The 23,925-nt window shown below is 38.8% G+C and overlaps 1 long non-coding RNA gene across 2 annotated transcripts in view; it reads right to left on the minus strand.

Moving 5' to 3' along the window:
* LOC110469413 (uncharacterized) overlaps window positions 1-23,925 on the minus strand; it is a 99,154-nt gene that overhangs the window by 56,563 nt on the left and 18,666 nt on the right. The gene's annotated exons all lie outside the window — the stretch shown is intronic.

The following is a 23,925-nucleotide window of genomic DNA, read 5'->3' on the forward strand; positions in this document are numbered from 1 at the left end:
CTCAGTCATTAAAAGAGCAGTGCATTCAGTGCTGGCAAAACTTTTGAGAAGAGATACAAAGCTTTTCTCAAAAGACCTCACCCAGGCTTTTCTCTGATGACCCCATCTGGGTTTGACAGGCATGTCACTTACTTTATTGACCTTCTTGAGCCTATTTATAACCCAATCTTCCTGTGTGTCAAACCACAACAGGATCTTCACCTACAGCCCAAGTCCATCTCCACAATAGTCAGAACAGGAAGTAGAATCTTCTTCAAAAAGAAAACCCAGACTTAGAGTGAGTGACTTGCTAAGAGCAGATGTGGTATGTTCCACAGCTGGCATGTCACATGGGTTTTTTGCCCTGCAGTCCCTAATAGACTTGCTGGTTTGTCAACACTTTTCCAGCAGCAGATTTAATGCAAAGTAGATAATTTCATCTTAATTCTAATAAGAATTTAGGAGACCTAGAAATTGAAAATATGAGATTTGGCATCAAAGGTCACCTGGAAAAAAACAGTATTATAAAGCTGCGTCACATTTGTAATTTCAAAAATAAAATTCCCACCAGATGGGAAGTTAAAATACAAGACAAAAGAGGTGAGGGTAGACAAGAACTAAAAACATTTTCCTTCTTCAGCTTTAATCTGTTTGCATCACATGTAGCCAGTCGTTTTCTCTTAGGTCAAACAGTCCCAGGTACACAACTTGCTGAGCAGCACAGCATCACCCTTACAAAGAGCAACCTTCCCTGTTCACATTAGTGAATATGCTCTTCAGATTCTAGTGAGTTTAAATAAAACTGTTGTGGCAAGCACATTTCTCTCCCTCTCAGGACTTTTCATAGAGGTGCACAGAGAGAAATGAAAGAGAAAACTATTTCTATTTCTGCTCCTTGTTTTTCCTATGTGGAATGTGTTTGGAGAATTGTTTACCTGGAGTGAGTGCTTGATTGGATTCTGGTGAGGATTGTTTGAGCCTGATGGCAAATCCGATTCACCTGTGTCTGGACTCTTGCGAGAGGGTCACGAGTTGTATTAGAGTCAGAGAAAGTAGTATGTAGTTTTAGTACCCTCCTTTTATATAGTATATTAATGTATTTTATCATAGTTACAATAAAGAAATCATTCAGCCTTCTGAATTGAGTTGGACATCATAATTTCTTCCCATTGGCTTCACCTGCATTTACAATAAAACTCTATCCATAAATTGAAATGGTTTGGGTTTATTCGTCACAAGTATTGCAAGTGTGGGTTGCCCATCACTTTGTGTCTTCTGTATTGAGCTGCTTTATGGAAAATTATGGTAAAATAGGAATGTCTTATGGCCAAAGTAGGAGTACTTATGGCAAGTCAGGTATCTCGCTGGGTATCTCTGCCAGCGCTAGAGGGCACTCCGGGCCCAGGGAGCCCCGCAGTCCCGGGGGATGGACTGGACAGCCTGGGCGCCCACCGCCCCTTTCCCACCAGGACACTTGGCGTGGTGACAGCGATCTCCCTCTGCTCGGAATTGGCGGGGTTACGCTGCCAGCGAGGAGCCGAGCACGTGATAGTGCAGCACTGCCAGCAGAGATACGCAATACTCGCCTCAGGGTTGAAGCGCAGAGCTTGGGAAGAAGCAATGTGGCTCTTCCCAAAGGAATGGTCAGTGTGGCACTTCTCTGTCACTGGGCTGGGTTTCTTTCCTCGCGGCGTAGTAAGTATTGCTTTGGCTTTGTCGTCAAAACTCTGGTCTTAAAGAAGCTCAGATTGTGACTGCTCACCCATCTTGCAGAATATGTCATGTCCTTGTGAATGAACATCTCCACCTCCTCCCCAGCAAGGCAGGGAGAGTGGCACATTTCCAGAGGTCAGCTTTTCTTCAGATGCTAATGAGAAAGCCTTTTAAGAAGTGTACAGCTACTGGGCTAAAATATGAAGGAGGAGAAAGTGGACTGAAACTGATCGAGGGCTACTCGACCAGTCACTTTCCAGAAGGGAGACAAAAACCCTCGCTGAGGTTCAAAAGACAGCCTATGGCTAGAATGTGAGAGGAGCCTGTTCCTAGTAAGCTGCACTGTTCCTAGTAAGCTCCCCTTTTTGTGATGGGAGACTTAAACTGACCTTAAACCATCTCTAGCTGTGCTTTAGGAAGTTTAGCCTCAGTCTCAATGATGTTAATTCTAAAAATTCCCTTCATGACTAATTAATATTTTTCCTTGATATTTAATCTAATTTGCTGCAGGCTAATCCCTTTAGGTTTTGGCCTGCTGACAAACGAAAATTACTGTCCCTGTATGCCTGCTTCTTCTCTCTGCGAATCTATGGACACTTATTATATCTTTCAAGTATTTTTAATTTCTTCAACAATTCTTAGAGCATTAAAACATTGCTACTCTTCTCCTTCCTAGTTAAGAGAGAAGATTCCGGGCCTTCAGAGATTACTGAAGGAGACACTATCAGCAAGTTTTTGGTAAATGCTACATTCCCCATGCATCTATCTGGATGAAATTCTTTTGTGTCTAAGTGCCTTTAATTACCACCTATGGGTTGTTACTGAAATACTTCCTGGAGTGTTTTCCTCCTTGCTCTTCTGGGTAATATGTCAGGGTTACTTCTTCACTGCTTTTGTTGGCTTTAGTTTAACAGTTGTTACATACTTCATTAACGTTTTAAGTAACACATAGTATAGACCTAATGCTTAATATGACCCTTTCAAATGGCAGTAGGTTTGGTTTTGATCCTGGACTATAATATTCCACAGATCCGCTACAGAGAGTTTCTCAGTGGTTGATATATGGAAATTTGCTCAACAAAAACTGGCATGCTATGACAACCAAGTTTCTGTTGCCTAAGAAGACAATATCTCTTTGGCATCTTAAAGCAAGGTTTGTATTCTTTTCTTTTGTTTAGAAAATACTGACATTCTTTGTTTAGAAAATACTGGAAATTCAGACTGCAAAAAATGGCTCGGTAGTTTTTGCAGCAAGTGGGATGACAGTCCAAATTCCAGCCTAAGTCTTCATAGGCAGCCTTGGGGAGCTATTTTAACCAACCTGCATCTCTCAATTTCACTTCTATAAACTGAAAATAATGTTCCTTTCCCACCTGAGAAATGCACTGATACTAGTGAGATATTTGGATGCTATAAAAGAAGACCCAGGCAAAGCTTGTGCACAGTCAAATTATAAAAGTCCTCAAAGATAAACAAAAAAAATCAGCCTTAATATTCTTTGGCATTTGTTTACCTAACTTCAACACTAGAATTTCCCTGGACTAACTGCTATTCCCTTGTGTTGTCTTCATAACTGAAGCCTTAAAATCAGGCAAAGCTTTGTCCATGACTGCCTCATTGTGGTAGTGGGTTTAGGCACCCCAGCCACAGCAGTGGCTGGAACACACAAATTAGTTCCTTGGGATGTGGACGTCTTTTTTAGTTTGGAGTAGCATGCACTAAGCAACATAAAATCAAATGCAACAAAATGTTTAACCTGTTTTGGCTACATTTTAAAGAAGAAATAGTTTGGAGACTAAAATTGAGAATGAGAAACTTCATGTTAACAGGCTGATTTTTGTAATAAAAAACATTCTGCCTTACAGAAGGAGGAGAGGCATTCCCACCTGCTGTATTTAGTGGCTACCTGTGTCCTCTAAGGCAATGATCCATCCCACAAGCCAAATTCTTCCAACCTTGTCATGCAGGCACCCCCAGCACGAAAGTACCCAGTGCTGTAGCACATATTTTTTAAAATAAAAATTGTTAATTTAAGTATGCTGCAGGGAAATATAGAAAGCCATCAATGAAAAAGGAAATCATACAAGCTAAGTTTAATTTTTAAGCCCATGTTGCCCAGCATTACTTAAATATATGACTCCAAGCTTTTTCAGATAACTGTGAAGCATTCAAGCAATATAAGGCAAGTTCAGAAAGTAATGGACACACTGTTCATGCCCTGCACAGTCCCAGTGAGTGTGCACAGGGAATGGGAGGGCCTTTCTGTGAATGTGTGTACACTGTGAACATACAGGTCTGCCAGGTAGAATATCTGGCACTTGCAAAATTGTGCTCATGTATGCCAAAGGGCCGTATCATAGGGCTGGAAACCCCAGGTAAAATAAACAGTTCCTCACTCTTACCAAATTTTTCATGGGAAAAAAATAATATTCAGGAGAAAATGTGCGCATATCGACCACAGTTATCAAATCTTTTATTTTGATTTCTTCAACCACCTGGGCAGCAACCATCTCTAAATTACTACACTGAACTGGATGGAATTACTCATATATTGGCATGTAAATAGGTCTCTGCAGAATTCTGAGCCTGCTTTATGATTAAACTTTACTGCCAATGGCAATAAAGATGTTATTAGCATTATTGTAATAATGACATCATCTTTTGTCTTGTTATTTCCCAGTCAGGAATTAGAAAAAGGAAATAAAATGGTGTCAGTCTGCAGGAGAAGAGTGATGGACCTGCAGAGTTATGCAGAGCACTGTAAGCATCTTGCTAGTGCAAACAAGAGCAACTCACCATAAAATTAAGGGAACAAACACTATCCACCCAACAGCATAGAACACAATGTTGTTCTTTATTATATTATTTAAAAGGGGCAGATTTACTCAGTCATAAATTAATAATTCAGAAGGTGTAAGAAGGCACAGCCAATTAGCTGCAGTAATTTGCATTTTTATGCTCCTTCATTAGTTTCCTAAGGTTCTTCTCTCCTATTATAGCAATGCAAATGCCATCTTCTGAAAGGTGAATAGCCAGGCTGGTTTTTGTTTGCATGGTAATGAAGCCTTTTCAATTATTGAAAGACCAAACAATTTAATAATTTTTAAGACAAATTTTTGTTGCTATAATATCTCTTCCTTGTGGTTTTTTTTTCAAGAAACATGCTTTTTAAATGTAATTTATTTTAACCTGAAGCAGGGAGTTTATCAGGTGGCTGATCTTCTGAGGTTCCTAAAATCATGCCTGACTTTAATCACTGAAGTAAATCTCTCAAAGCAAGGTATTAAAATCCTTTCTTAATTTAGACGCTGACAAATAACTCAGTGTATGATGTCTTTGTTTGCAGTGTTTCTCCTCGATGCAGGAATGAATTGAGAAGGGTTTAACATATGAATTTGACTGTTAGGTGAACTTCCTTCTCTTATGCCCATGCCTCAGATATCTGCTGGCACAAGTACCTTCAAAAGCTTCCTGCAGCCTGCCCCAGGGATTTCCCTTTTGGTCATAACTATCTTTGGGCACAGTCTTGCTAAAGTTGATGTCCTTAACTTCTGAGAAATACTCCTGAGGCTGGCAAGGTTAAAGTCTTCCTGCAGACATAACTGCAGTCCTCGTCACCAGAGTGCTGCAGGGCAGCTGTGCTTGCTCGGTCTCTGCCTTCCCATACAGGGCACCAGCAAATCCCACTGGCTTCCCAGAGAGCTACTCCTAACCTGCAGCTGACCTGACACGTACTTATTTTTCCATTTTTACTCTGGTATTTTCCTTTCCAAATGCTTTCCATGTGAGACCATTTAATTATTTTTATAATTATTTTATTCTTAATACAGCCCCTCATTCCAGATGTAGATAGTACATACACACACTCAAATACATGTAAAAGCAAAGTAATGCTGAGGCTGCAGCTTTATAGAAATGTGTCTGAGGCAGAGGGTAAGCCAGGAGAACTGTAGAGATATTTCAGAGGACCAGTGGGTAAAAAAAAAAAGACTGGCGGGGAAATTAAAACCTAGAGAGTGAAACAAAGGTGTGGTATGTTTTCTGAGGCAACTTCTGAAGGGACTTGGGTGTTCAGGTTACCATGAATGCAGTTGGCTGAAGAAGACAGAGACCTGCCCTTCTCCATTTACATCAGCAGAATTCTTGTATTTTGGGATGTTGATTTTTCTAGGAGCAACCTGCAGCAGTGCTTTCTCCCAAGGAACATGTCACCACTCCCCAGCCCACTGAAATCCACCCCATCCTGTTCCTTGATCACTTCAGCCTTTCTTTCTTTTAGCAGAGGTGCTGGTCACAAACTGCACAGATCATCTTGGAAATTTTTTCCAGCAAAGACCATAAAAGAAGGCAGTTTTTGTCATTTCACTGATAGTGCAGACAGCATGCCTGTAACAGACCAAATGACCGACCATACAAGAAGCAGGGTGTGTTGGTGTGTTCTAACAGGCTTACTTCCTTTTTTTGTTAACTTCTTGGTGAAGGCCACATGTGAAGGCCAGGCTCTGAATCATTTCAAGCAGGAAGGGCAGCATGGCAGTGGAGTGGATGGCTGAATCAGCTCCAATACTAAAAGGCCAGTGGGTATAATGAGGTGAAACTCAATGCCAGTGGATATAATGAGGTGAAACTGGTGCCAGCAGGTGCAACGAAAGAAGAAACAAAATGGCTTGAGGCAATATGTAATTTAAAGTAGAACTGGTCAAAAATAAAATAACCAAAACCTTTCAAACTATACAAATAAAGAAACCTGAAAATATAGAAAAGATTTTCTAACATCGCACTAGTGGCAGCAGTGTCTATCTGTGCCCTTACTCCAGCCCCTCCATTACCTCCTCCCCTTGTCCCAAGTCCAGCCCCAGCACATGTCCTGCATGATCCCATGCAAGGCCACAAGGGTGGCCGACAGGCAGGCTGGGGCTGTGGGCTGTGTTCCCACAGCAGGACAGAGCCTCCTGACTTGCAGAATTAACCTCTAGAGCTGCAGTATTTTGTACTTTCCTCTTCCTACATGGACAGAAATGGAGGTCTCTGAACATGCTTGTTTGGAGACAAAAGACCAGATTTTTTGATCTAGGTGTATTTCTGTTCGTTATGTCAATCAGAAAAGTCAGTGTTTTATTACTTAGTGGAGAACTTCAAGATTTCATATCTTATATGTCTACTATTTAGCTCATAAATTAAAATTATTTGCAAAGTACATTTTTAAAAAGCATCAATAAGACCTTATTGTAGATCATCTCAGCAGAATAACATGACAATTTTATATTTTTGACTGAAATATATTAATATCAGAAGGGTTCTGTTGATTATTTAATGTTACTTCTTATATTACACATCTACAGGACTCCCCAAAATGAATTTCTGTATCAAGACAAATAGTGCAGATAAGCCAGAATAAAAACTGATCATGGTTTCAAATTTTCTCTTTAGACAAAATCCACTGCAGGCTACAGTAAGTTTTTCCAGTGGTCAGTTCCCTTCTCTGAGGTAAATTACTTCAAGGCTAAATTTCTCTAATTCCAGGCAATGGATTTTGCTAGTCTTTTCCAGAGAAATTATAGAAGCCTTTGTACCACTTTTCTATTCTTTAGTAAGTCAAGACTTTGAACTGTAGTCCCTCATTTTCAGCATATTTTCCAGTCCTTTAAGCTCAACCAGAGTTTCTATCAAACCCTTCTTTCTAAAGAAAACCAAATAAATAATAATGATTAAAAAAGAAGAAATTAGAAGGGAGAAAATCCTTTTCACAGGGCAGGATGAGCAGTGATGCAGCATGGTGGCAAGCTGCTGGACACCGGCAGTGGCACTTGAGTGCCTCCCTTTCTCCTCTAGCAGAGGCACAAAGCCCCAAAATTCCCTTGCCAAGGGGCTACAGTCTGTGTAGCACTTTCCCTGTTCCCTCACAGTAAATCTTCACCTGAATAATGCAAGCTCTCTGCTTTTATTCATATTCTCCTCATTATAGTCCAATGATCATTTTAGCACTTTGGCCGTAGTGCACCACAGGAGCTCCACGTGTATCTGATTATCCATTATAAAATCAAACCCCTTTCAGTCCCTATTTCCCAGCATGGAGTCTTTTCCATCCTACAAGCATGGCTCACACTGTTACTCACTGCACAGGCTTCCAAAAAAATAACTTGTTCCGTTTTTTAAAGAAAGTCAGATTGCTCTGTCATTCACCAGCTTTATATCATTTAATCCTCCACTAGTTTTAGTGATAAAAGAAAACTTCATGAAGAAAATATCATGTTTTCTTGTCTCATTAAGAAAGATAAGGTGTGAGGGAAATGAACCTCATGCGGACCAAATCCTCACCGTAATGGCTTATTTGCAGTTACACTTAAATATGATTATATTTTCAATAAAATTAATAGGTGTTAGGTTAATTTTTTATTCCTTTATTTTCTTTGCAAAATGTCTTCTGGTGTGAGAGAGAGCACGTCCTTTAAAAATTTTATTACATCAACAATATTATCCTGATTGAAAAGAACTTGTAATCTTGTCAAAAGATGGGATCAAATTCGTCTGACAATTTTTTTTTGGTGAAACTAATGTTGATGGAAATTAATTGTGTTTAAGCAATCTTATCTTGATAGGCCCTTAATTTCCTGATTTAGTCCTGATGCCATTTTTAAATATTGGTACAATTTAAATTTTTCCCAACTTGAAAATTCCCATGTTTCAACCCTGTAATAACCAAAATAAAATGCCTATGAGGGTCTTTTGCTAGTTCTTTTAAAACTATCAGATGAAAGTTAATTAGACATACAGATTTCAAAATGTCTAACTTAAACAAACTGCTGTGTAACTGGTTAGAATTAAAAGGACTGCATCATCATGTTGTATGACTCAACCATCTGGCGTTCTCCAAATGCAGACTCCAAGTGACTGAAATTCTGCTTTTCATGGATTCTTGTCAGTTCTGTTATCATCATACAGTCACAGAGCAATAATATTATCAGGATTCCCGGTACAACTGAGAACTCCTTTCTCTGCTTTTCCATTCTTAGATCTGATGACCATAGATATTTGTCTTTAACATTTTGCTTCCACTATCTACTTCCTGAAATCCAAGAGACTTGTTACAATGATTGTTCCAGCTTTTATCCATGTTTCAATATGATTTAGAGATGTTTTTCATTTTATTTTGACCCATTCTTTTCTTTTCTTAAGTCACTGCAACAACATCATTCTGAAATGTGCAATTTGGGCATCTAGTAAAATATTATTCAGCAATGTACTATTATCTTTTTCATGTTTCTGTTTACATTTTCTCCAGTTGATTGTCTCAATATTACTTTCAGCTTTATTAAATTGTCCTTTTCAACCCCCTGAGACTATGAATTCTTGGCAGAACTCACAATAAAAATGTAATCGAGATAAAATCAGTTTCATCTATTTTTTCAGGTCTATGATTAACTCTTCACTTCATAAGGTCTTGAATAGAGTTCTGCCCCATTAGAAACAATTCTTGTTTATATAGGAATGTGTTATATATATTTTTTTAATTAAAACATTGTCTTAAAATCAGCCACTTTTATCACAGTTTTCAAACTGATGCCAACCCATAAAAATATTTGCTTTTGCTACATACTATAGCTTAATGGTTGCACAGCCAATTTTCTTATTCTCTAGTGTGTTTGTGCATTTCTAGCAGACCAAAGCTAGCAAACTCTCTTGTGTTTTGATCCTACAGAATCCTTCTAGTTTTTCATCTATGACCTGTAATTTGAACTTGAGTGAGACCATTTTAAAACAGAATCTCTCTCATACTGCTACATTTTTAATTCAATTTTCTCAACATTTTTACAGCCAATAATTCTAACATTATTGACACGGGAATCTTCCTATTTGTTTTCAGAACAGCTAGCTTTATGCTAATTATTGAGAAATTTCCACTGTGTATACGGCACATAATAAATAAAATGCTGCATATATTAGAATCAAATAAGTTAAAATCAAATTAATCTATATTATTAAATATTTTTAAATTTCACTGTTATGGTTATATTTGTCATAGACAATGTCAGGTAACGTAAATGAAGCCAGTGTGAAATTCAAGGAAAAGCAGATCTTCCCTTTTTTTTTTCTCTACATTTCATTTTCTTATAATCCTTCTACAGGTTATAATGAGTATGAAGTATGACTGAGTCTAGACAAATGTGTTAAGGCCTTCTATAAGCAAATTTCTTGGTACAGCTGTCATTATTTTTTAAGTTCCTATGAAGAGACAAATTTCAGGCATCACTGTTTCGATGATTTTCCATAGCAAAACTGCTTTGGGTCTAGTGCACACCCCAAAACAACCATGAATGTCCTCCAAGATAATTTATGTCCTGTTGAACATATTAAAATATCTACAATATTGCCTAGAATATGGCAGTAGCAATAGGATGTGAAAAAAGACTGACTTACTTGCTAAACCTATTGTTAGGAAAAATGAATTCCGTAAATGAGATTTCAGAAAATAAAAGTTAAAAATACATAGCTGGGAGAAAATAGGAAAAGCAGAGTATTTTGTCAATATAATATCTTTATTTTTTCCCAGTATTTTAGACTTTAAACCGTAAGGCCAGATCACCCCTGGTAAACTTCTGAGAAGTTAAGATATTAAACTTCTTCAGGTATATTTTTTCCTCTTAATGCTTAAACAGAAATAACTGTTTTCCTTTTCCTTTTTAGCTAATTTCTGCTTTATTGAACTGTGGAAATAATACATATTAAGTATTATGTTGCTGAATGGCAATAGTGTCAAATGACAAAAATTCTAAACTACCTTTATATGGACAAAGCATTTAGCTATTATATGGATGAATGGAGACCTCTCACTGCAGACATGTAAAATACTCAGAACCTGATATTCCTTTCACCAGCTGTGCAGAGATATAAGCAGCCAGGAGTAACTAGTTTTACACCAAGGGAAGGCTCAGGAAATATAGGAAGTCACTCCAGCCTGGAAGTGAGGAAGAGCTCCCTTCTCAGAAGTGCTGGGCAGGGCCAGAATACTCTGAAAAGTTTACTTCCACAATTTATTTTCTCTGATGCTTCTCAGCCTTTTGTTACAGCCTCCATCCCTTTGCATGATGAACCCAATACAGCCTTCTAGAGACAAAAAAGGAGAGTAGTTCAAGTGAGAACAAAAAACAAAGTCAATCAAAGCAATTTTTGCCATTGCAGTGATATTTCAGACTGCTGTTGAGTAATTCAAATAACTGATTCATTATAAACTTTAACAAAAAAAGGCCACAGAAAAGTTACTTGTGTTGAGAAAGATATCAAGGTTCTCTGTCAACCATTCAGCCCTGTGATTTGCACACTCTTGGTGAGCAGCTGCAGAGGACATGCTTTCACACGGACATGCAGCCCTTGAATGGGTTTCTAAAGGAGCAAGAGCAGCCCTGTTCCCTCTTATTTCTCATCATCACCCACATCTACACACCTGGCCTGCCTTCCTGCAGCTCTCATATAACTCAAGGCTACAGCTGTATTTTCTTTTTTAGTAACTTTTCTTTTTAATCAGTTTACTGAAGTCTATTATTTAAAAAAAAGTAATAATAATAACAAAGAAAAAAGTAATACTAACAATAAAAGCCCCTACTACATTTCTCTTAATAATTTTATTTCACTCTTTGGAAGGAGGACCAGGAGACACCTTCAGTTTTTTAAATGTGTTCTCTTTTTTTATGTTCCTAGCATTTCACATTGAGAGTTAATTTTGTTTGCAGCTATTTTGCTTGCATTGCTAATATATTTTCCATAAACATACCCCTTTGTAGGCACATGCAGACCACAGGGTGCTCATCTAAGAACTTCTTTACAATAAAATTGCTGCATGTTGTGTATAACTTGGAGTTTTCACCTCAGTAACATATTTTTTGTTAAAAAAAAAGCAAAAAAACCAAAACAAAACAAAAAAAACCCCAACATTTTTCTTCAAACAGCTTGGACTCTTTACATGCTAGAGATACTGGCTTATGGCACACCTGCATTGGGTTGCAAGCCTCTGCATAGGTATTGAATTAGTGACTAGCCAACTGAGTGGCCAAATTGGTTCTGTGGACACAGATGTGTAAGTTAATTAAATCCTGTGATAAGGAAGCAGAACAGCACTTCCATTTATAACCATGTGGAAAAATCTTATCAGTGTATGACATATGGCTTAATTTTTTCTGGAAACCAGTTTATATGGAATACCTCTATTGCAATGCAAGAGAGCAAAGATGCAAGACTGCAGCACCTGGTATAAATGGGCACCGTACAGAGTATGTACAGGACAGTATCCATTGTCATTTCCTTAGTACAGAGTACGTTGGCAACATAGAGCAGAACATGCAGCAAGTAAGTCAGTGTGCTTTGATACCACAGATCTGACATTTTTGGTGTGGAGAATGAAAACAGCCTGTATTTTAAGCTTAAGGGTCGATTTGTTCCCCCAGTCATCTTAGTTGTGTATACATAGACATCAAAATTACCAAACTGTGTCAGACCACATATTCATCTATTTTAGTAGCCTAAAATGGTCCCTTTAAATTAATCAAATAACCCTCTAAAGCTGTGATAATATGGCAAAATTTAGCCTGTGTAAGTAATATTTTATTTTGAATAGAAATAGTCTGTCATACATAACAATAATAGCACAATTTAAGTCTGAAGTATCTATCCATTCAAACACTATTAAGAAGTGAAGAGTGGGCTTTTGCTATTTTTTCAGCCTCTCAAAAGAAAAGAAAAATCAACATATGTAAATTACCATATGTAAAATGGTAATTATAAGAATTGAAAATAATTTTTGATTTCTGATTAATTTCTTCCTAGCCCAGGATTATAAAAGCCTTGTACTCAAAAAGTGGATTGCATTTGCAGCTGAGGAAAAAGTGTTCTTTTCACCATGCAAATCTCTGAGGAGAAATATCCCAGAAATGGACATATAAACACTTATTTCTGTCCAGCAGAAAACTTGTACTTTGCAAGGAAATTTTTAATAACTCGTGTGACTCTGAATACATACAAGCAAGTCAGATACAGCTGTGAAATACACTCTTATACAAAAGTGATCTGAGGCTATGAACTGTTACAGACTAATTGCACCGATGTGACTGATCCCTATAGGCAAAGATGGACTCTCCCGTCCCAGACACTGATATGTCTCCCCAAAGGAAACAGGCATAAATTGAATGAGATTAATCAGCCTGTGTCACAGAAAGCTCAATGAGACTTCCATGCAGAGGGAAATGTGTCTTTAATCCATCTGAGCCAAGTATGATTAAGAAGCATGAAGAAATGGCTGAAATTCTAGGGCAATGGTATTTGAGTGAAGGTATCACTCTGCTTTCACATGCTGGCTTTTGACTATTTAACTGTGTAATTTTATCTTTGTATAGTACATTGCAGGAGAACATGTACTGACACTGGCTATCAGCAAGGAATATAGCTAGGACCAGTGAACAAAAAAATTGTAACTAGCTGCTATGGTTCATTTTGAGTCCATCTTCTGAATATGTGGGACCAGATTTCATTACAGGTATCTCAGGAGACACCCGAGAGCCCCCAGGCTTGGAAATGGCATCTGAGCTCTGCCCAGGATGAGGGCGTACCTGTGGGCATTCTGCTCTCTCACAGCTGACCTCTACTGGGAACAAAGCCCACTGCTGGCTGACAGCTAAAATGAGACATCAATCACAATAAATGGTGCAGATCTTCAATCCTACCCTTTCTTACAGGGAAAAAAATTGAACAAAATTAACATGAAATTACTAAAACTCCACTGTCATGAACAGAATAGTTCCAAGCTCCATAAAATTGTTCAGAAAGTGGCTTGGGATTTTTTGCCATCTGACATGTTCATATTAAGAGAATGACATCTTCACTTAGGTCAATCTTTTGTTCCCTTTTGATTTTTCATAGAGAAAATCACTTACACAAAAATCAGTATAAATGGTAAAAAAAAAAAAAAAGGGTTGCCAAAACTCACCTAGGCTTCTTTTTCAAAACAGGTTTGCTATTATTTTTAACTAAGCCAGGATAATCTTTTACAATATCTGTCAAAAGAAACTGCAACCAAATTCTCCTCTATTTCAGAATTCCTTCTGTAATGATTAGACTTGGTTTATCTTTATTCTAGATTCTCTCCACAGGCAAATAAATGTTGAAATATAGACTTCTTTAAACTACAAGGTGTTTGAAAATACAGATAGGCATCTAATGACATGCCCAATGACATCCAGATACGTAATTCTAAGGGCAGGGAAAAGATCCTTTTACTCTGTATTTCAGGTCCAGATAGTACTTCCTACTGGACCTGACACAGGGGATCCTGAATTTTGATGACTCACTTGGGAAACTGCTACAGCCACACATAGCAGCACTTGTAATATCAGACACCTTCTTTCTTTTTGGAAAAAAAATCCCAACATTTTACATGCAAAAAAGAAGGCAGATTCTACTTCATTTATGTTACTATGTTCACTGTTGTCTTTTTCCTGCATAGTGAACTTTATTACTTTAAACTCTGAAGGTGAAAGAGTAAGAAGTCATCCCATCACTCGTGCTATGAATACATATTAGATTAAGTGCAAATATAATTCTTACAGTGGATGTGCATTTGGTTTGTATTCATTATACCTCTCTACATCTGCCACCCAATTAGCTCCCAATATAGCCACACAGCTCCAGCAACTTTACACAACTGAAAGGAGAAAATAAATCATCGCTCTAATGAGAGTTCAAAGCTCCATTAATGTATTTGCTGGAAAAAAAAATTAAAATAATTAAATCTGGAACAACTCTGCAATAAAAGAGAATATTTCAGTATGTATTGAAACATGACCTAAAAATGCCAGTAAAGCACTCTTCTTTTTTCTATTATTATTTGAACTGTGAGAAGTCTCTGTACTCTCCAGAGTAAAAGTTAGTTTTCACTCCTGGTAAAATCACAGCATGTGGATTTTTCATTGTGCTATATTTTATGTTACTGAACCTCAGATTTTTAAATTGCCAGTTTCATTTATAAAACATCAGAATCTACTAAAAAAAATGTTCACAATATCAACATTTTCTCCTTTAAGTATGAGACCTCAGAGGCACTAATTAATCAATGTCAATCTCTCTGACCAATATCTTATCACTTGAGAGTGTGTGTGTGTTCCAAGATATTAGGCTGTTTCTAATCAACTTGGCTTGAGGAGAATATAGAGATGGAGGAAAAGGGAGGGATTTTCTGTGTAAAAAAGACAAAATCTGATAATATGCATCATAAACCCACATTTTTGCTGTATTTGTGAGCTATCAGCTTGTTCTGAGATTCTGATTTACACTAACTGATTACAAATAAGCACACAACTGCAGAAGCTCCAGTTTTCCAATTGCTATTGTAAGGAAGTCAATTATCCTACATATGTAGGGCAGCCCTGGATAGGAGTGAGATCTTTGCATCTCCACTTGTGACTTTCTGAACATTGCATGATAAATGATGGTTTGGGGAATCACTCACAGCTGTTTGCTTGCTTGCTTTTGAAAAGAGGTGTTTGACACTGTTATGTTATCTCTGCAGCATAGCTGCAGAGCAATTCCAAGAAGCAAGATAAATTAACTTTTATGAGATAGTACATTCTTCAGTGTGATACATGCAAGACAAGTCACATTTCAGCTTTAAATTAGCTTAAGAAACCTATCTTTTAGTTATAATAAGTGAGATTTTTAACTGCAGAAACACAACAAATTAGGAGGAGGATACAATCACTCCTTAAGGGTTTATAAAATTGCAAGTATGAGTTTTGCTTTTGGTTGTTTTGTCACATGTGTCACATGTGTGATGTGTCATTTCTGGTCATGTAAAGTAGGCGTGAAATACTGCAACCTAACCCTGAACTCAAAGAAAGAAACCATTAGACAAAGTTCAGTGTGACTGTACAGCAAACCAAATAATCACATCAAAAATAATCACAGGGTTCATTCTTCCTAAAATAAGTGCTATTGGCTCAACAGTAATTTCCAATTACTGATATGGCATAAACTTGATAACACTGAAAAAATCCCCCAGTGTTCTGTACAGGATATCCAATTGATTTTATGTTTTCCGTCATTTGTTTAAACGGAGTGGCTTACTTTTGCACAGATAAGCAGCAGTTTCAGGTGTACAAACAGCAACACATCTGAAGGAGCCTTATTCACAAAGGGGTAGCAGCCAGTATGCATTGGACTAGATCAATATATCCTTTCTAAGTTACCTGTTTATTCAAAAGAGTTTTGGTTACATCCTGAGATTATCACAAAGGAAGGAGGGATAGATTCCAAAGTCTTTCAGAACCCGAGTTTAAGGAATACAATCAACACATACATTGTTTGATGTTCATACAATAAAAACTTGGAGTGCATGACAGAAACTCACTCTCCAAAAAAATCTACAAGAGATCTTCAACTATAATGCCAAGAATGTGAAATTCATGCTTGCTTATGTGTAGTCACAGCGAGTGTTTTAGTGAACACAACAGCCCAGAAGCCAGCTGTGTGCATGTTTTTATCCCTAAAACAGCTGCTGCATTTGACTATGCCACTAAGAAAGAGTCTCCTCCTCTCCCACTGGCCACTGTATTAAGTAGTTCACTGTAATTGCTGCACAGCACTTGGCAGTGGCAGGCCTGGTAACAGCATTAATAAAATTAGGAACTGTTTTCACAGTTGCGTGTCTCACAGTCTCTCTCATGTGTGAAACCACGTTCAGTGCAGACAAACAGGATATCTACAGCATGGATGGCTGTGGGTTGTGACAGAACAAATGTGCTCAGCAAAGAGGGCGTCCATGTGAGCACAGGCAGCATAGAAGTCAAGTAATTAGGCAGTAAGAAAATATGCAAGTATGATGATTACTGAAATCACTACTTATGAATTTCATGTTTCAGAGCTCAGTGTTGCACAAATAAATATTAATAACTTTGAGGGACTTTTTTAATTTAAACACGCATGTCTTAGTGCATGTCAAATAATGTGTATGTATGCATGCTTATATAGATTTTTCCTTACACCTTCATCTGTAGGGAAGGAATGAGTCAGAGTAGCCAGCATATAGCTCTATCTGTACCTGTCTATTCCCAAAATATCACAACAAATATTTCAGGATCTTCTCAACTGACAGAACTAAAGGTCAGGGTCATAGCAAAGGGCAGTTTGTGGAGGAGGAGATTAGCATTTCTCTAAGTGATTTCTTCTTCCATCTACTTTTTTATATCCTCTATAAAAAGTCCTCTAATTTCAAATGCATTTTTTAAATTTCGCAGAGAAGTCAGCTCTAAAAAGGTATCATCCAAAAAAACCTGTTTATCTTGGCTTATTCATCAGCTATCCTGTCTTTTCTAGTATAGAATATGGGTGGCAGAAGGCATATGTGTGTGTGTGTGTATTCTGTATATAAACAAATATCGGTGTAGCTTCAATATAGCATTCTGTACTCACACATTATTTATGCAAAGGTATCGATTGGAGAGCTTTGTTACTAGGATTTTTTTTTTAGCTTCCATTTCATTGAAAAATAATTATTTAATAGATTGATTAGATTAGCATATTTATCTTTTATTTGACTGGTAGGCTAATGCCAAAAGAAAGTTCCAGGTGCTCAGATCCTTTACAAAACAGATCTTTATTTTGCATATCCAACCACACGGCAGTTCTCCAGCATCCCACACACACTGAATTCTCCTCTTTTTAAGCATCTTTAAGCTGTGTGCTAGGTCATCTCTGATACAGACTGCATCCCCTTTTCATTTATTTTTAAAGATTGCCTTTAGATCAGAACTTGGTAAATGGCTCTGTGGAAGGGTGACCCCTCCACTGCCATCCTCTGCCTTGTCACCATCCAGCAATAACCAGTTGCTTCTAAAATAAAATTAAATGCAGTGTTTCCTAAAGACTGTGGCATAGGGTGCTCATTTCATTTGTGTTTTGGCAAGCAGTTTTCCAGATTTCAGATGAAATTCCTCAGTAAATAGTTTTCTTCCCCATTCTCAATGTGTGGCCAAAAAGCATTTAAGAACTCTATTCTTAATAGACTTTCACTTTGCAAAATGAAGACAGACAAGGTAAATAGAACCAGTGATCTAACAGCAACTCATAGGCTTCTCATACAGGCATCATTTATTCTGATTTAAACTGCTGCCACCAGCTGCATTCAGCCCCATTCTTGCCTGGCTTTGTGAATGTAGGCACAGCTGCATAAGAGACCGGAGGAGTTGGGGGTGCTGGAGAAGAGTCCAGAAGCACCAGCCCCAGCCCAGCAGTGGTTGTCAGCACTCTTGGAGCAGCAATAATCCATCCACCCCACTGGCACACCTAATGGTGGGGCTGCTCCCCAGACTCCTCACTGACAACACCTGTGCCATTTCCTTGCCCCAGGAATGTAGAATTCCCTGCCTATTCATGTTTCTGAGGGCTCTTGGGGAATATTTCATTCAGTTTTAGCCTTAGTTTTTAGACTTGTGCTGTCTTCAACAACTGATCAGTGCTAAGCCCACAGAAAGCTCCAAACAGAACAGTTAAGGCACAGCCCAAAGGTGCAAGAAGATTTTTCTCCATACCTTGGACTGCACATGTGACAAAGTGCATAAACATGCTGAAACAATACCTAGGCCAAAGAAAAAAAGAACAGATTATATCAGCCTAAAATTAAGACATGCAGAGTAGCTTGGAAATTTGCTCCTGATTTCAGGCAAAAAGGTAAGAAGAATTCAGGACCTTCTCTCCCCACATGGTTTTTGGAGCAAACAAGGAGGGCAACTATAAAGAGGTAGAAGGGAGTTCTGGAAATGAGTTTCTGTGTTGCTTGGCTGACTTTCAGTGGATCTGATCACTTTAATACTGTATGTATTAAACTGTTCTGTTAATGATGTGTTAAGGCAGTCATGGATTTACTAGAGGTTCTAGGCAGATCAATGTTACATCTTCCCCAATGGGCACACAAAATCTTGGACAGACATCATTTAGCTATCATTTCAATCAAGGAAAACATAGTAAGTCCTTTCTAAAGCTGAATTAATTATTAACATCAATTGTCCTTTTGTTGCACATAATTTCTGCTAGAAGGATGATGCCAGGAATGTTTCATTGCAAATTTTCCATAGCTTTTTCATCTCTGGTTGCCTTGGTGCATGGCCCTATACTATAGGCCCTATACCCTATAATATATACTTATATTATTCTCTATGGTCTGGAGAAACAGCTAAAGCTATTTTGAATCATTTCACATTGAGGAGTGGCCATTGTGGATGTAGTTCTAGCCCACTCAAAAAATAAAGGCTGAAATCTACTTGTTAGCTACAAATTTTGCTGTTCCATTGAAAGTGAATGGGTTTGAGCTTTTGAGCCTGCAATAACACCATAAAGAATTTACTGAAGACAGCAATTCTGTATCATCCATCAAACAATTTAGGCAAAAAACCAAAAGTGCAAATTATCTGCAAAGGTGAAAGAACAGATCACAGGCTATCAGTGATCTCCTACAGATGTTGTTAGAGAGTCATATGGATACACAGAATGAAAAGGCAAAATGGATTCCACTTTTTGGTCAAGTTCTTAAGAACTGTGAACATGGTTAATTTAATTCTATGCTCAAGCATGAAATCACCCTATGCTAGTTATCAGATTAGCAGATTTTTTTACTATTTACCTTGAAATATTAAGAAACACATTCCTAGTACCAGCAAAAACCCTTATAGAGAGCAGGACACCAGTACCTATGGAAAGGCAGGTTTCTCATATGCATAGTTGCACAATGGCATTTGGGAGAATGGTGCCCTTATCCCAGCTATGTCACTGCTTTGCTATGTAACCATGAAGAAGTCATTCCCTTGTCTTCTACCACTGCCTCCCCCTCAGAATAGTATGAATAATAATTTCGGGCTTCTTTGGAAAGAAGATTTCTTTGAAATCTATGGGTGGAGAGCATTGTGTAAGAGAAGGGTATTACAGGTAATTTATTTATGTCTTGTTCAGTAGGTCTAAGCTCCCCTACAGCAACGATCACAATAAACACTACACTCTTGGCAGTTAAAGCACTTTTTTGTGTTCACTGCCCAAACTCTTGTTACAATTCCCCAGTCTCCAGCAGCTGAAACGTAAAAGATCCATCACAAGTTCTGGCCTATTCTAGAGCTGGGCCTGTGAAGACACAGTCCTGTGTACCCCAGTGCCCAACCTCCACTGGCTTGGGTGCTTTCTTTCTCAATCCCACACTCCATTATGTGACATAATGTCTCACAAGATCCATCCCTTGTTGTGTCACCTGGGCAGTGATTCTCACTGGACTACCTGCACTGTGCCAGCCAAGGTAAAAACCTCTTCCTCCCTCTTCCTTACTCTCTCTGTTGAGGGCTGGCACAGTTTAGTAAAAAAAAGGGAAAATAAAAAGCAAATCATCAATATATCTTCTTGTCTGGAAGCACAGCATCTGATAAAGATGTGCATGACTATAAGCTGCTGACAGCAAATTGGATGAATGCTGGTTTGCACAGATCTCCAAGCAAGAACACACTCTGTCAAACTTGGTTCTCCACCCAATAAAGAAAGGTTTTCAAAATAAGGAGCACTCTCCAATCCAGTAAAATTCACTGGCATCACTGAATTAAAAGGATGGTTTGCATATCTGACCACTGTTATGTGAATTTGAGTGGAGGGGAGGGGACCAGCCACCCCAAAGACAGTGGCTTCATTAACTATATGAGAAATTTGCAATGATAGGATGAAGCCAACCTGGTTTACCTGAAAAATAATTTAAATAATGCAGAGGATAAAGGCTTGAAATAGGCATAGGAAACACTCTGGAGGGCTCAAAACCTATGTAATAATTAGTTACCGTTTCATTAGGTTTTTCCCTGAAGTTTGGTCTCCTTTTTAAACTACTGCCATTCATATAATACAGCTTAGTCACTACCAATTGAAAATTAATAGGTCTGATCTAAAAATTAAATCTGCCATCCTGTCTTTATTAATTCCCACTTTCTTTCACTTCTTTTCACCTTAATCTGTTTTCAGCTCTACATCACCACTGCCTTCAGGGCTGTCATTTTACTAACACAGTATTTACATTATTTTGATTCATAATACAACATCACAACAGAGTCATTCTTGGTAGTAGGACTGTGCTGTCTCCTTCCTATTTTTTTTTTTTTTATCAAAACAATTCTTTACCATAGCAACTTTTCTTGGCTACCTCCTCATTCCAATAACTTGTGAGAAGCAAAGTCTTGACAATACTGATCAGACCACACCATCTCTGTGCCAAATTGAAAGGCCACTTGTCATGGTTTGACACTGGCACAATGCCAGTGCCCCCATGAAAATGTGATCCCTCCCTTGAATGCTGTGAAGGGGAATCTAGAACAGAGCAGAGCAGGCCCAAGCTTAATAACAGAAAAAAAACTTTATTAAACTACTACTACAAAAGAAAAGAGAAAACTAAAGAAGGGAAAAAAAACCACACAAAGATCAAATGAAAACCTTGCAAAGCATTCCTCCCCCCCACCACCCAACTCCAACAAACCACAGTGAGACACAATCTGGACCCCAATCAGGTTTCCACCCTCCAGACAATCAATACTCAGTCCATCGAGGGAACAGAGTCTCTCTTGTGCCACAGACCCCCCAAGAAACACAGCTCCACATTCTGTGTTTCCATGTCACACATGGCACTGCCCGGAGAAAAAAGTTTGCCATGGTGACCCTTCTCCTTTCCATGCACAGTGCTCTCACCAGCAATGCATGGATGGACAGACTGCTTTTAGGATTTTTCCTTTCAAGGATGCCCTGCCAAGAGGGGAGAAAACAACAGTTCAGTTTTTCATTGTTTGGGACCACAGTCCCCCCCATTTTCCCCTGGGGCCGAGGGCTCAAGAACAGAGATCTTCTTCTCTTCTCTTTCCTTTCCAGGGCAGGGGGTGCCACCACAAACCCCCTAACCTTTTCTCTGTTCACTCCACTTTTGTCTTTTTCCCAGCTGAAGCAGGTCTCTTGACTCACTGGCATCCTCCCAAAACACAGTCCCTCTTGGAGGAGAAGACTGGTTCAGGTTGTGGCTAACACGGAAAAGTCCAGCTAAAAGCCACTCCTTGTCCCCCTCCCATCTAGAATTCCTCCTTCCAACATCCCTAGGGTCCAAGGTGTCCCTCTTCTGTTGCAGAGGATAGATAGATATGATTGTTATCTTAGCTAGCCGAATGTCACTTCTACCCTTGGATGAATCCTGGAGTGAAATGGACTGTTCCATCCCACCCTGCAAAAGATTGTGGTTCATCCCGCACCTCTGTACCTGCCCCTAAAACAGAGTCTGTAACCCCATTGGCCCATGCCTTGTCCCAGCCCACCTGGGAGCCCCTGAAAAGGGGGCTCCGAGGGGCCATGCAGCCTCTTGGATTTCCTCCCGCTCTTGGACTTCCTCCCGCTCTTGGACTTCCTCCCTCCTCCCCCTCTAGGACTCCCTCCCTCCCTGGGGCTTCCCCTCTCCTAAACCCTCCATTTCTCTCTCCCCTCCCCCGTCCTCCTAAGCCCAGCCACGTGCTACGCCTGAGAGCACGAGGCTTGGGCATTCCTGAATTCTCCAATAAACCCCTCTCCCCAAGAGCAAGCGTCAGAGATCTCTGCCTCACTACACCCCAACCGTGCAGAAGGAGAATAATCATCCCACACTCTTCCTCTCTTTCAAACCGAGGAGGGGAAAGGAAAATTCACAAGCTTTCATTTCTCAAGGAAGGGTTAAGTCCGAACATCCCTGGCTCGATGCCCGGACATCCAGCAACTCCCACGCACTGGGCACCTTGCAGCTCCCCCCGCTCCTCCTTCCTTGTGGTGGAATTGCTGACAGAACTGCCGCTGTCTCTTTCTCTCTCCCTCTTGGGAGAGAAACTCGCGGGGGGGAGGAAATGGAAACATCCCAGATTTCTTCCACCCTTCCATCTGCAGGGGCCTGGTTCCAGTCCCTCCACCCTTGGGCCTACCTTTGTCAGGCCATGGGGCTTCCCCTCCCCCACCCAGCTCGTTGCTGGGCAGGGGAGGCTGCACTGCACGCTGACCGGAACCAAAGACAGCGAGTTCCCCTGGGAATTCTGCTTTTAACCCCTCTGTGTTCTCAGAGGTGTGTCCATCTTCAATTGGTCAATATCTAAATTGACCTCTTCCTTCCGGAAAAAATTCTCTTTCCGTGTCAAACCACGACACCACTCCTCTTTGGAACAGTGAATGCAGTCCCAAAGTTACAGGATGAAGCTGTTGCAGGTCTCTCAGAAAGCTTGTATTATTCTTTAGAAAGTTACTGAACATTAAAAGTGCGCTGTGCCAAAACTTTTGCAACTTAGAAGTAACTCAAGGGAGAAACTCCTCCCTAAGCCTTTTAATTTATTATAGGGAAGGAAGAGCTATGAAAATTTACAAACTTTTCATAAAACCAGTAAAGGAAAAAAAAGTGTTCAACTCAAGAAAATAACAAACAAGGAACAAAAGTTACTAGAAGTCATGCTGAACCAACTCCTTCCAACAATACTTTAGTTACTGTCAGTTTGACATTAGATTTTTAAATACATGTGAAAGCAAGAGCCCACTTATTTCATAATGGTTGCTATTTCACCTATCTAATCATAACTTTCACAGTTACACCTTATGTAAAAATATCACAATATTATATTTTCCTTCAAAATTTTCTACATAAATTTCCTCATGACTTAAAGGTATATATACTAAAAATATATAAAAATAATTTCAATATTCATACATATGTTTTCATACTGCTAAACTTTATCAAAATTAAAATGCAAGGAACAGGGCTTTGATTGTTATTGAAAGATTTGAAAATGATTGAGAATTATGAATTATAGTTATAGTATCACAATAAGAAATAGCACTAAGAGTCTCAGTAAGCCATCCCATACTTCAAAATCAGCACATTTAAAATAGTTTTCAGTTATTTTCCAATAATTTTTGGTCAGAAATGTAATCATTAGTCTCAGATTGCAAACCATCAACTTGAAAAAGATTTTACCTGCCATTAGGAAAGAAATATTCAATAATGTAACATTTCAATGTAGCCAAAAATCTGTAGAGATTATTAAAAGTGAGCAATTTTGAAGATGAAATAGCTACTATGTAAGCATAATAAACAATGCCACTACATAAACATAGAATCCCATAAATTGATGGCTGTAAAAAGTGGTAGGGGTTTTTTATTGGTATAATCTTAGTGATGCCACACGTTTCCTA

The sequence above is a fragment of the Lonchura striata genome, chromosome 3, assembly GCF_050655825.1.
Source record: "Lonchura striata isolate lonStrDom1 chromosome 3, ASM5065582v1, whole genome shotgun sequence".
NCBI lineage: Eukaryota > Metazoa > Chordata > Aves > Passeriformes > Estrildidae > Lonchura > Lonchura striata.